Source organism: Patagioenas fasciata, unplaced genomic scaffold (genome assembly GCF_037038585.1).
Source record: "Patagioenas fasciata isolate bPatFas1 unplaced genomic scaffold, bPatFas1.hap1 Unplaced_156, whole genome shotgun sequence".
Lineage (NCBI taxonomy): Eukaryota > Metazoa > Chordata > Aves > Columbiformes > Columbidae > Patagioenas > Patagioenas fasciata.
The window spans coordinates 4513-15225 of NW_027288573.1; the positions used below are offsets into that span (position 1 = coordinate 4513).

A 10713-nucleotide genomic window follows, 5' to 3' on the forward strand; every position below is an offset into this window, starting at 1 on the left:
GCAGGATAGCGTGGACGGGGTTGCGAGCACCTTAGAGGTATACAGTAGTTGCTGTGGAGTTGTTTGTGCGGCCAGCTTTTGGTGTTGGTTGTTCCCGTGCTCCGTTGTGGTGCAAAGCTGGCTCTGTATGTAGCTGTGAAGAGTACCGTAGTTCGGTTTAATTCTTGGATGTGCCTTGGTTCTGACTATGCACTTGAACACCGAAAACTACAGCAGGAGCTGCTGTGGCTTTAACTTGCGAGGAGTGTGAGCGTTGTGGAGCCATCTGTGTTGCAGAGTGTCCTAATTGCGGTGCTGAGTGTTAGAGAGATTTGAGCTGGGTACCGGAATTGTTTTGTTTTGGAGACGGTGGGATAAACTTGGAGTACAACTTGTGAGGGCGGTGTGTCGTGGGTAGGTTTGAGTATTATCTGTGGAGTACTGCTGTAGGTGTTAATAGTTATTTGCTCGTATTTGTTACAAGATGAGCCGTGTCGTTCCGTGTGACGCGTAATGGGAGGACGGCGTAGTAGCGGTATTCTGAAAAAGAGCCCGTTCGGGTGTATTTTAGCTCACAGGAAAGAGATTGAGGAACCACCTGGTGATAATGTGAATAGAGCAACCTTGATGAAATCTTGTGAGCAGAGGCCATTGTATAAATTGGACAAGGAAGGAAAGCCTGTGCGCAAAGCGCGGTGCTGCACCCAGGCGCCCCAATGCCGTGCCGCAATTGTAATGCCAAAGAGCAATGCAAGATAGGAGGGTTTTTTCCGCTGTGAGGGGGGACGCATAAAACCAGAGCTAAGGTGCGGTTGCAGGCTTGGTGGTGTGGCGAGTGGGGCGCCGCTTCGGTGGGAGCTCGGGGTGAGGCCCAGCGGGTTCTGTGTCCTGTACGCGTGGCTTTCGTGCCGCGGCTCTCTGTGTGCGTTTTTGTTTTGTTGTGTTTGTTTTTTGTTTATTTTTCTGCGGGATTCCCGCGAAACGCGGCACAACCGCTCGGCCCGGGCTGCCGCGGCGGTCTCAGTGCTGCCGTCCTGTGGGCAAAGCGCGGTGCTGCACCCGGGCGCCCCAATGCCGTGCCGCAGCGCGCCTCAGTGCTGCCGCCCTGTGGCGAAACTCGGGTACTGCGGCGCACGGCCGGGGGCAGAGGCGCTGTTCGCCCCGCAGGGCTCGCGGCCAGGTATCTGTGTGTCAGTGTCCGTCCCCGTTTGTGTAAAAACGACATCCCTGCCTCGATGGCTCCTTAGAACGTTTAAAGATGTAAATATTTCTACCACTAACATTGTCGATCCGGCTTCTTTCCTCAGTGGATCCGTTTTGCAGTCGGTGACCCACGATTGCTTGGAAACAGCAGAAGCTGTTCGCTCCGGTGGAGCGGATTGAAAGGACCAGCCGCTGGAGGATGCTGAAGACTCCTGGGTCGCTGATGGAAGCAGCTTTGCATAAAGCAAGGGGTACGTGAACCTGGGCATGCAGTGACGACTGCCCAGCAGGTAATGGAAGCTAAACCTTTACCTCCAACGCCCGACAAAAATAACGCCAAGAAATGCCACTGAAAAAAACACAGTCAGGGAGGGTTTTTTTTAAATTTCCTTTAGTTCCCCCCCCTCTCCCCCGCCCTGCTGCGTTTAGTGCAGTGAATGACCCATTGGGAGATGACTGTGGATCTGGCTGTTGAAGGGTGTCTGAAGGAGAAGGAAATGTGTGTAGAGCAGGATTGGTTGTGGGGGTGAGTGTAACTGGTTTGGATGTGGGGTTGTAAATTCTTTTTGGAGGCTTCCTAGTTTCTGGTGTCACCTGTGGGGTGAAGCGTCTTTCTGTGTGCAGGTTTGAAAGGTGCGACGTACAGAGCTCCATCATTTGCCACCAGAACTCCAAATCACAGAGACAACGTTGCTGTGCAGCTGCTAAGGACAGTGTGTGTCTCAGGTAGAGTAACGTCCTTTGTGCTCTGTGTGCGTGTTCCTCCCTTGAAATGAAGGTGCGCTGCCCGGAGTTTCACGTTCCGTGTGGTACCTGCTGGGCTGAGTCTCCTCCCCACGCTCGCGGTCGGTTCCCTCGCGCTGCCGCAGCCTCGGCAGCACCGTGGGGCTCGTCGGACGCGTTGTTGGCGGAGCCGGCACCGACAAACTCTGGACACGTCGAGGCGCCACGGTGGGTTTTCCTGGAAATTCCAAGGTCCTTGTGTTTTATTATTTTAACTACTTACTTACTGTAAGACATTTAGAATTAAAACTTAAGTAAGAGTAACCAGAAGAGTCTTTGGGAGTAAATAATGCCTATAATCTACTCTAGCTGTTACTCAAAGTTCTGCAGACAGTAATTATCCCAAATTTATATAGTAAAAGAGTGAATATAAATACTGGAGCACTATTTGGAAGTAATACCTGTAGAGAAAAAATCTCTAGTTTATATCTATAATAATAAATAATGTGTGCTAGTTAATTCGCCTGGTAGTAATGTAAGGATTAAAATGTTGAAGTGTAAATGAAATTATTTAGGCGTGATCAATAACTAAATTTAATTTCAGCTATTACTTGGTGAACTAGGGAGCAATTATTCCCAATCTGTATCATAGTTTAAAAAACACATTGTTTGGAATTCCTTTTAAATGATTAAGGCAGAAAACTAAATTGGAGTCATTAGTAGCTACATTTGAACAACCGTTATGAAATAAACTGCAGACACGAATGACTGCATAGGAAACTATGTAAGGAAGCTTTAGATTTTAAACAGTATTGGAAAGTAATCGGGAGTGTTTAGTATTTATATTACAACAGAGCCATGAGATTGGAGGCAACAACGCTCAGAACCGGACAGAGTCAAAACGTTACACTTTTTTTTCCAAAGAGAGGTAAAAAGGAACCACCAGATAGTGGCTGTTTATAAATGGAGGCATTAAAAAGTTCCCAGGCAGTAATGATTCCCAACAGAACATTAAAAGATGTTTAGATGTAAAATAAAATTAGAAAACAGTGTTATGATTGTCTAAATTTAACTACAGCTTTTTTGGGGTTGTGTGAGAACATGATCGGTATTAGTTACCTTTGAGTTACAGTAAAAAGACAGCAATGTCCATCTGATTACCAGCAGTTAATTTTAATGTTTCAGTGTGTTGTCCAGTCTGGCTTCTCCCTCCAGGGGCGTGGTCTGAGAAAACCACACCCCACCTCCACCCCTTCCAAGCTCCCCCCCACCAGTCTGTGCCCTGCCCGAGGGGTGTGTCCCTTACAGACCCCTCCCCTTTTGTCGTGCCCACCCCCAGCAGGACCGTGCACCGAAGTCCCGCCCCCAGGTCCATCCCCACCGTCATCCCTACTAAACCACACCCCCTCAGAGCACGTGCTATACACAGCCCACCCATACCTCGGCTCCACCTCTCCTTTCCTAAGCCACGCCCCCATCGTGCGTGTCCCATGGTAACCCCGCCCCAAGAGGCTCCTCCTACGGGGGCGTGACACACGGAGGCTGCACCCCCTGCTCCCTTTTCCCAGGCGGCCTCCCCGTGGGCGTGTCCTCCCAGTTCCCGCCCCTCAGCATTGACCCCACCCCCGTAGGTGGGGCCACTGTCAGCTGCACCCCCCACCCCGCCCGCAATACGTGACCCCTAAGTAACCCCACAGCAACCCTATGGCTGCCCCACAGGTACCGCTATAGCAGCCCTGTACCTGCCCCCTAAGAGCCCCAGACGTGCCTCTCACGAGCCCTCACAGCAGCCACTTAAGTGCCCACAGGTACGGCCACAGCCGCCCCATCCCGCCCCACGGCCGCCGCTGCGGGACCCCCGGAGCCCCCGGTTCCGCGCCCGCCCCGCAGCGCGTGGTCTCGCGCCCCCGGTGCCCGTGAAGCCACGTCCTGGCCGCGGCCGGAGGAGCCGCCGCTTTTCCGCCCCCCACATCCCCCGATCCCCCGATCACTGCTGCTGCTGCCTGAGGAGCCGCCACTTTTCCGCCCCCCACATCCCCCGATCGCTGCTGCCGCTGCCTGAGGAGCCGCCGCTTTTCCGCCCCCCACATCCCCCGATCGTTGCTGCTGCCCAAGGAGCAGCCGCTTTTTTTGCCCAGCCCCGACTCCCCCCCTTCCTCCTCAGTCGCTGCCGTCACGACGCCCCTTCTTCCGCCATCTTGTTTCCCCTTTCTCGGCACATTCGCTATTTTACACTGAGGGAGGGAGAAGGCGCTCGGTGATTGGCTAACGGTGTCAGCCGCGGAAGTCGCCCACTGGCTCATCCCCACGCGGGGTTCTCCCAGGAGGTGGGAGAAAGGCACTGACTGGTCACCGTATAGCTGAGGAGAGGAAGGCACTGATTGGTCACTTCCTTCCCGCCGAAGTTCGCACTCCCAGTGCCAGGCGCTGATTCGCTAGTGCACCTGAGGTACAAAAGGCGCTGATTGGTCGCCGTTTTCCCGCCGACGTTCGCCCACAGCAGCGAAGCGCTGATTGGGCAGCGCGGCTGAGGCGGGCGGTTCGCCCATTGGCCGGAGGGCTGGTGGGGGGCAGAACCAGGCGGGACAACGAGGCGATAAATAGGGCGACGCAGGGCGCTCGCAGGACCACAAAGGTGGATGCGTCAGCCGTTACGCGAGCCGCTCAGCGCTGACGAGCCGGCTGAGCACCACCCCCCACCACCACCCCCCCCCCCCCGTCTTCACCGTGGGACCCCGGGAGCGGTGGGAACGGCGGCCGGAATCAGTGAGCGGGGCGGGCTGGGGCGGTCGTTACCGTGCGGTGTTAACCGGGGCTCGGCGGGTTCATGAGGGATCGCGGGCTGGGCTGTGCTGGGGGTTCTAAAGCCGCGGGTTTGTGACGGGGGGCGGGGATTAAGGCTCCCGCAGCCGCTTTAGCGGTTTAAATCGTGTTTAAAGCGGGAGGAGCCGGTCCGGGGATTTTCTCAGCAATCGGGGCTGGTTTGGGTCGAATTCGGCTTTTAAAAGGTTTTTTTAAGTATTTTTTTGGTTTTTTTGGGCGCCGATTTGTGCCAAAAGGCGCCTTTAAAATCCGTTTATTGACGGTGTGTCAGGAGAATTAAAGTTTAAACCTCGGGGGATCTGGGGCTTTTCCCTGGGATTTTGAGTCCAAATCAGGGTTTTTTTAGAGCCCGTATTTATTGAAATTATTATGTTTAGAGGTTTTATTTGGAACATCTCGGGCGGGTTGAGGCTCCTAGAATGTAATTGTTGATTTATTAATGTCACATCGCTGTGTTTGACTTCCGAGGGCACTGAGCGTGTTCAGTGCGGATCCGGGGGGGGGAGGAGCCGTTTTGGGGCCGTTTGGGTCTAAATCGGCTTTTAAAAAGTTTATGTAACGCGGTTAAAGTTTGAGGAGCCGATTTGCGACTTCAAAGGTTTTTGAATCTACTTATTGATAAGAATTTATACAGTGGATTAATATTTGAAGACCGGGGGGCGATCTGGGGAGTCCAAATGCGGCTTTTTCCTTTAACCACTTGTTAATTTAAACTATTACATTGAAACGGGGCTTTCTGAGATTTTGAGTTCGTTTTTTTTTTTTTTTTGAGCATTTTGGGCGGTTCTGAGGCTCCTAAAGCCGCTTAATTGTTTAAATTATTAATTGTGGAAACAATTTAAATAGTTTTTGAGATAAGTGTGTGAATTTTTGTATTTAAAGTCGGGAGGGGCATTTCGTTGCTTTTTGAGGGGTTTTGGGGCTGAATTCACTTTACTGAACGTGTCCGGAGCTGGAGGTCCCAGATCTGGTGCTGATTTGGACCCCAAAAAAAGCTTTTAAAATCTATTTATGGATAATTTACTGAATTAATATTTAAGCGGGAACAAATTCGGCTTTTTTAACCCGCCGCCGTTTTGTCTCCCCCTCCCGTTCTCCCCTCACGCTGAGGGGGCCGAGGAGGCGCTCGCTGATTGGCCGGTGCCGTCTGGCGGGAAAGCCTCCACTGACTGCGCCCCGCGCGGCTGTCTCCGAGGTGAGAAAGGTGCTGATTGGTCGCTGCCTCTGAGGAGAGGAAGGTGCTGATTGGTCGCCGCCTCCCTAAACCCACTTAATTGTTTACATTGTATTTTAAAATTTATTTTTATTTTTAATTTAATTCAATTTACATTTAAATTCTTTAATTTAATTTAATATATTTCAATTTAATTTATTTATTAAATAATATATTAACATTAAATATATAAAATCAATATAGTAATATACTAATATAAATGATATTATTTGATGAATAGTAGAAATATATATAATATATAATCTGATATAATGAACTAATCAACTAATATTCATTGATATTAATGTAATTAATATTTAATATATAATGACATATATAACATAATGTATTAATAATTATATTCATTATATAATATTAATATCTATATTAATATATATAATTACTATGTAATGTATCTAATCTATTTTTACATATATATCTTATTATATAAAGCTGTGAGGGACCATATTTGGGTGGGTCTTTGAGATTTTTAAGGCTGTTTGGTCTCAAATTCAATTTACTTGATTTTGGGGCTGTTTTAAGGATTATTTGTTGTCAAGGAAGCTTTTAAGATCCATTTTTTGGCAAATAATTTGCCCACTAAGTTAAGATTGAAGCGGGGGGATTTGAGGCTGTTTGACAGGACTGTGACACAAATAACGGCCCTTTCCTTCCCTTTCCTCCTGCAGCTCCTGCTCAGAGAACAGCGAAGGCAGCCTGGCCGCTCCCTGCTCCGGCTGACCGCGCCCCCCCCGCCCCGCTCCGGCTGACCGCGCCCCCCCCGCCCCGCTCCGGCTGACCGCGCCCTGCGCCCCCCGCTCCGGCTGACCGCACCCCCCCTGCTCCGGCTGACCGCGCCCACCCCCCCCCCCGCCTCTGGCTGACCGCGCCCCTTCCCCCCGCCTCTGGCTGACCGCGCCCGCCCCCCCCCCCCCCCCGGCTGACTGTTCCTCCACTGCACACCATGGTGGGGAAGCGGAGGGGATCACAAGGGTCTATGGGGTGGTGTGGGTGTCAGGGGGGCTGTGGGGGCAATGGGGCTGTTGTGGGATGAAAGAAGCTGAACCCCCTGCAGGTGAGTGACCCACACACTGACCCACAGCACCCCATAGCACCTCCACTCTGCCCTATAGATCCACAGCACTGCCCCACAGCACCCTATAGCTCTTGCTTGCTATCCCACAGCACCCCATAGCTTCTCCACTCTGCCCCATACATCTACAGCAGTGCCACAGAGTACCTGATTTGTCTTCAGTCTGCCCCATGGATGCAGAGTGCTGCCCTACAGAACCCTATAGCTCCTGTACTCTGCCCTATAGACCCACAGTACTGCCCCACAATGCTCCATAGCTCCTACACTCTGCCCCATAGACCCACAACACTGCCTCACAGGACCCCAGACATCGTCCGCTCTGCCCCATAGATCCACAGAAGTGCCCAACACCCCACAGCTGCTCCATTCTGCCCCATAGAGCCACAGTGCTGCCCCACAACACTCCATTGCTCCTGCACTCTGCCCCATAGATGCCCAGTACTGCCCCACAGCACCATATAGCTCCTGTGCTCTGCCCCATACATCCACAGCAGCGTCCCAGAGTACCTCATTTCTTCCACTCTGCCCTATAGATGCCCAGTACTGCCCCACAGCACCAAATAGCTGCTGTACTCTGCCCCATACATCCATAGCAGTGCCTCACAGCACCCCATACTGACCTTGCCCCATAGACCCACAGTACTGCCTCACAGGACCCCATAGGACTCTACTCTGCCCCTTAGACCCAGAGAGCTGCCCCATAGCAGCCTTTAGGTGCTGCATTCTGCCCCATAGGTGCAAAGTGCTGCCCCACAGCACCCCACACCTCTGTCCACTTGACCACCCTTTCCCCCCGACCACGCCTGCACTGCCTACTATGGGTGGGTCACAAGGGTCTGTGGGGTGGCTGTGGGGATCAGGGGGGCTATGGGGTCAATGGGGCTGTTGTGGGGTGAAACACCCCTGAAGAGGCTGAAACCCTGCAGGTGAGTGACCCACACACTGACCCACAGCACCCTATAGCACCTCTACTCTGCCCTGTAGATCCACAGCACCCTGTAGCCACTCTAATCTGCCCTATACAGACACACCACCCCGTAGCTGATTTTACTCTGCCCCATAAATGGACAGCACTGCTCCACAGCACCCTATGTCTCCACTCTGCCCCATAGATGCACAGTGCTGTTCCACAGCACCCCATATCTTGTTCACTCTGCCCTATAGACCCACAGTGTAACCCCACAGCACCCCATGGCTCCTCTGCCCTATAGATCAACAGCACTGTCCCAGAAAACACCATAGCTGCTTCACACTCGCCCATAGGCCAGCAATGCTGCCCCACAGCACACTGTAGCTCCTGCACTCTGCCGCATAGACCCACAGCAGTGCCCCACAGCACCCCACACATCTGGTCTACCCTATACATCCACAGCACTGCTCTGCAGCACCATATAGTTCCAGCACTGTGCCTCATTAATATTTAGCACCCCACAGTTTCTGCATTCTGCCCATAGATCCACATTCCTGGGTCCCCTCACCCCACCAGATGTCCTGGGTTGCGATGCTGTGTGGGGCCCTGCACACAACGGAGAAAATGAGGATAGCATGGCTGCTGGGCTCCACCCTGCTTGGAATCCGAGATGACTGGGGGGGCGAGGCTGGTGCCCATGCTGGCACTGCCACAGGGGCTGTTTTTCTGGGCTGTGCTCTGGTGGCAGCTCCTGGCTGTATCAGCTGCTCCCATTGGCTGCCCCTGTGGCCCTGCACTGTGCTTTGCCCTGTGCCCTCCCTGCCAATGGGAACAAGATGGCAACCCTGATGGGCGTGGCCACCTTGGCTGCTGTGTCTCTGCTGGTGGCTGGGGCTATGGATGTCGTGGCTGCCAAGCCTGTGCTGGGAGGGTGGGGCTGAGGTGGGCGGAGCCTGTGTAGTGTGGCCATTTTGGGGCCCAAGGTGGGTGGTGGGACTCATGACTCTGGTTACCCATGGGGGCCATCTTGGAAAAGGGCAGCACTGTGCTGCTGCCATCCTCACTTGGCTCACCCACGGCCATGTTGGGGGATTTTTAACTTGGTTTTGGGGCCAATTCTCACCCAATAAAATTAAAAAATGTAAAAAAAACGTAAGCGTGTGGTTTGTTCTGTTTCCAGTGAATGATTTGGGGCTGGGGTTTGGGGTTGAGGCTGGGGCTGAAGATGTGGGTGGGGCCACTGCCAACTCCACCCTCCCCCAAGCTCAGTCCCCCCAATGTGCCTCCCTCGAGGGGTGTGTCCCAACCAGGCCCCACCCCCTTTCTAAGCACCCCGCCCTCCCTGTTGGGCTCCTCCCCCTTGACCCACGTTTCAACCCCCATTCGTGGGCTCCCTGACAGGGCATGACAGGGACTGACAAAGCTCCAGAAAGCCCAACAGAGCCCGGCAGGTCTCGACACTGCCTGACAAAGCCCGAGAGAGTTTGACGGATCCTCACAGAGCCTGACAAAGCTTGACAGAGGCCAACAGGACGCGTCAGGGCCTGACAAATCTTGTCAGTTCCTGATAGAGCCTTGATATGTATGACAGAGCCCTGGGGGTCTCAACAGAGCCTGAGAAATCTTGACAGGACTCAGCAGAGCCCAACAGGTCTCGACAGAACCCTACAGAGCCCACCAAAGCCTGACAGAGTCTGACAGACCCCAAGAGGTCTTGACAGGGCTTGACAAAAACCGACAGTGTCTGACAGAGCCTGACAGGAGTGCAGGTGCTGTCATTTCCAGTGAGGGCCCAGGTGATTTCATAAGGGTGGTGGACGGGCCCTGGGGTGATTGACGCCCTCCCCTTTCTCAGGGGATTGTGGGAAGGGGGTGGGTGGGGCTCAGAGTAGTCGAGCCCCAGCCCCTGAGCGGGGAGCTCATTCTGCTCCAGGACTGCTTTGGTGCTGGTTGTTTGCTACTCCTTCAACAGTCGGCAGCTGTTGAGCTGTTTAAGGTACATAGGCCGATGTGTTTGGAGAAGTGGAGGTGCCTGTTTGACGTAAGATCTTCAGGAGCAGCAAAGATTCAGCAGCAGCTATAGTAGAAGGTATGTTTGTAACTATGTTTCATTTATTGAATCAATGCCTGGTGCTTTGCGTTTTCCCAAAATTCTTGACTGCTATGAAGATGGAGCGTTCTTTTTTGGTTTGTATCGCTGTATTAATAGTTGCTGATATAATCTTTCCTCCTAGGACTGATGCTCAGGTTATCTAGCAGGGGTTAGGATGAGCACCTTGTATCTACAGGTGGAGTTTTACCATTTCTGAAGGAAGCAGCAGGGCCATAGGGCAGAGTGTCTTTCAGGCTATGGGGTGGCTCATCGCCTCCCTGATCACCCACAGAACAGTGTGTTGTCCGCAGAACCTTTGCACTGTGTGGTGGCCCCTGGTAGATCATTCAAATGTACCTCCAGGAACTCAGCCAAGGTGAGCAATGCCTCGTGGACTAGTACTGATAAACATCATCTGAGTGCTCATTATTGTGTGTGTGTTTTCTTATTGCGGGTGGTGAAGGGGAAAGTGGCAACTGCAGGAAGATCCCTGTGAGCTCACGTGGTGTTTTCCTCTGTTGGGGATGAATTCAGTCCCTTGGCCCTCTGAAAGCTAAGTGGAGGCACGAGGGCTGGGAAGGGGCTGGGAATTGCAGGGAGGGAGTTTAAAGCTCTCATAGGGGAAAGGGCCGTCCAGGAACAGTCCCCTTTGGGAGGGCAAAGGGTGCAGGTTTTCG

General features: G+C 52.7%; 1 long non-coding RNA gene across 1 annotated transcript; it reads left to right on the forward strand.

The window, feature by feature from the left end:
• The first annotated feature begins 4677 nt into the window (after positions 1 to 4677).
• On the forward strand, positions 4678 to 9095 carry LOC139826768 (uncharacterized). Its single transcript, XR_011736904.1, has 2 exons — positions 4678 to 5923; positions 6631 to 9095. It is a non-coding gene; the product is annotated as an uncharacterized lncRNA (long non-coding RNA).
• The last annotated feature ends 1618 nt before the right edge of the window (positions 9096 to 10713 follow it).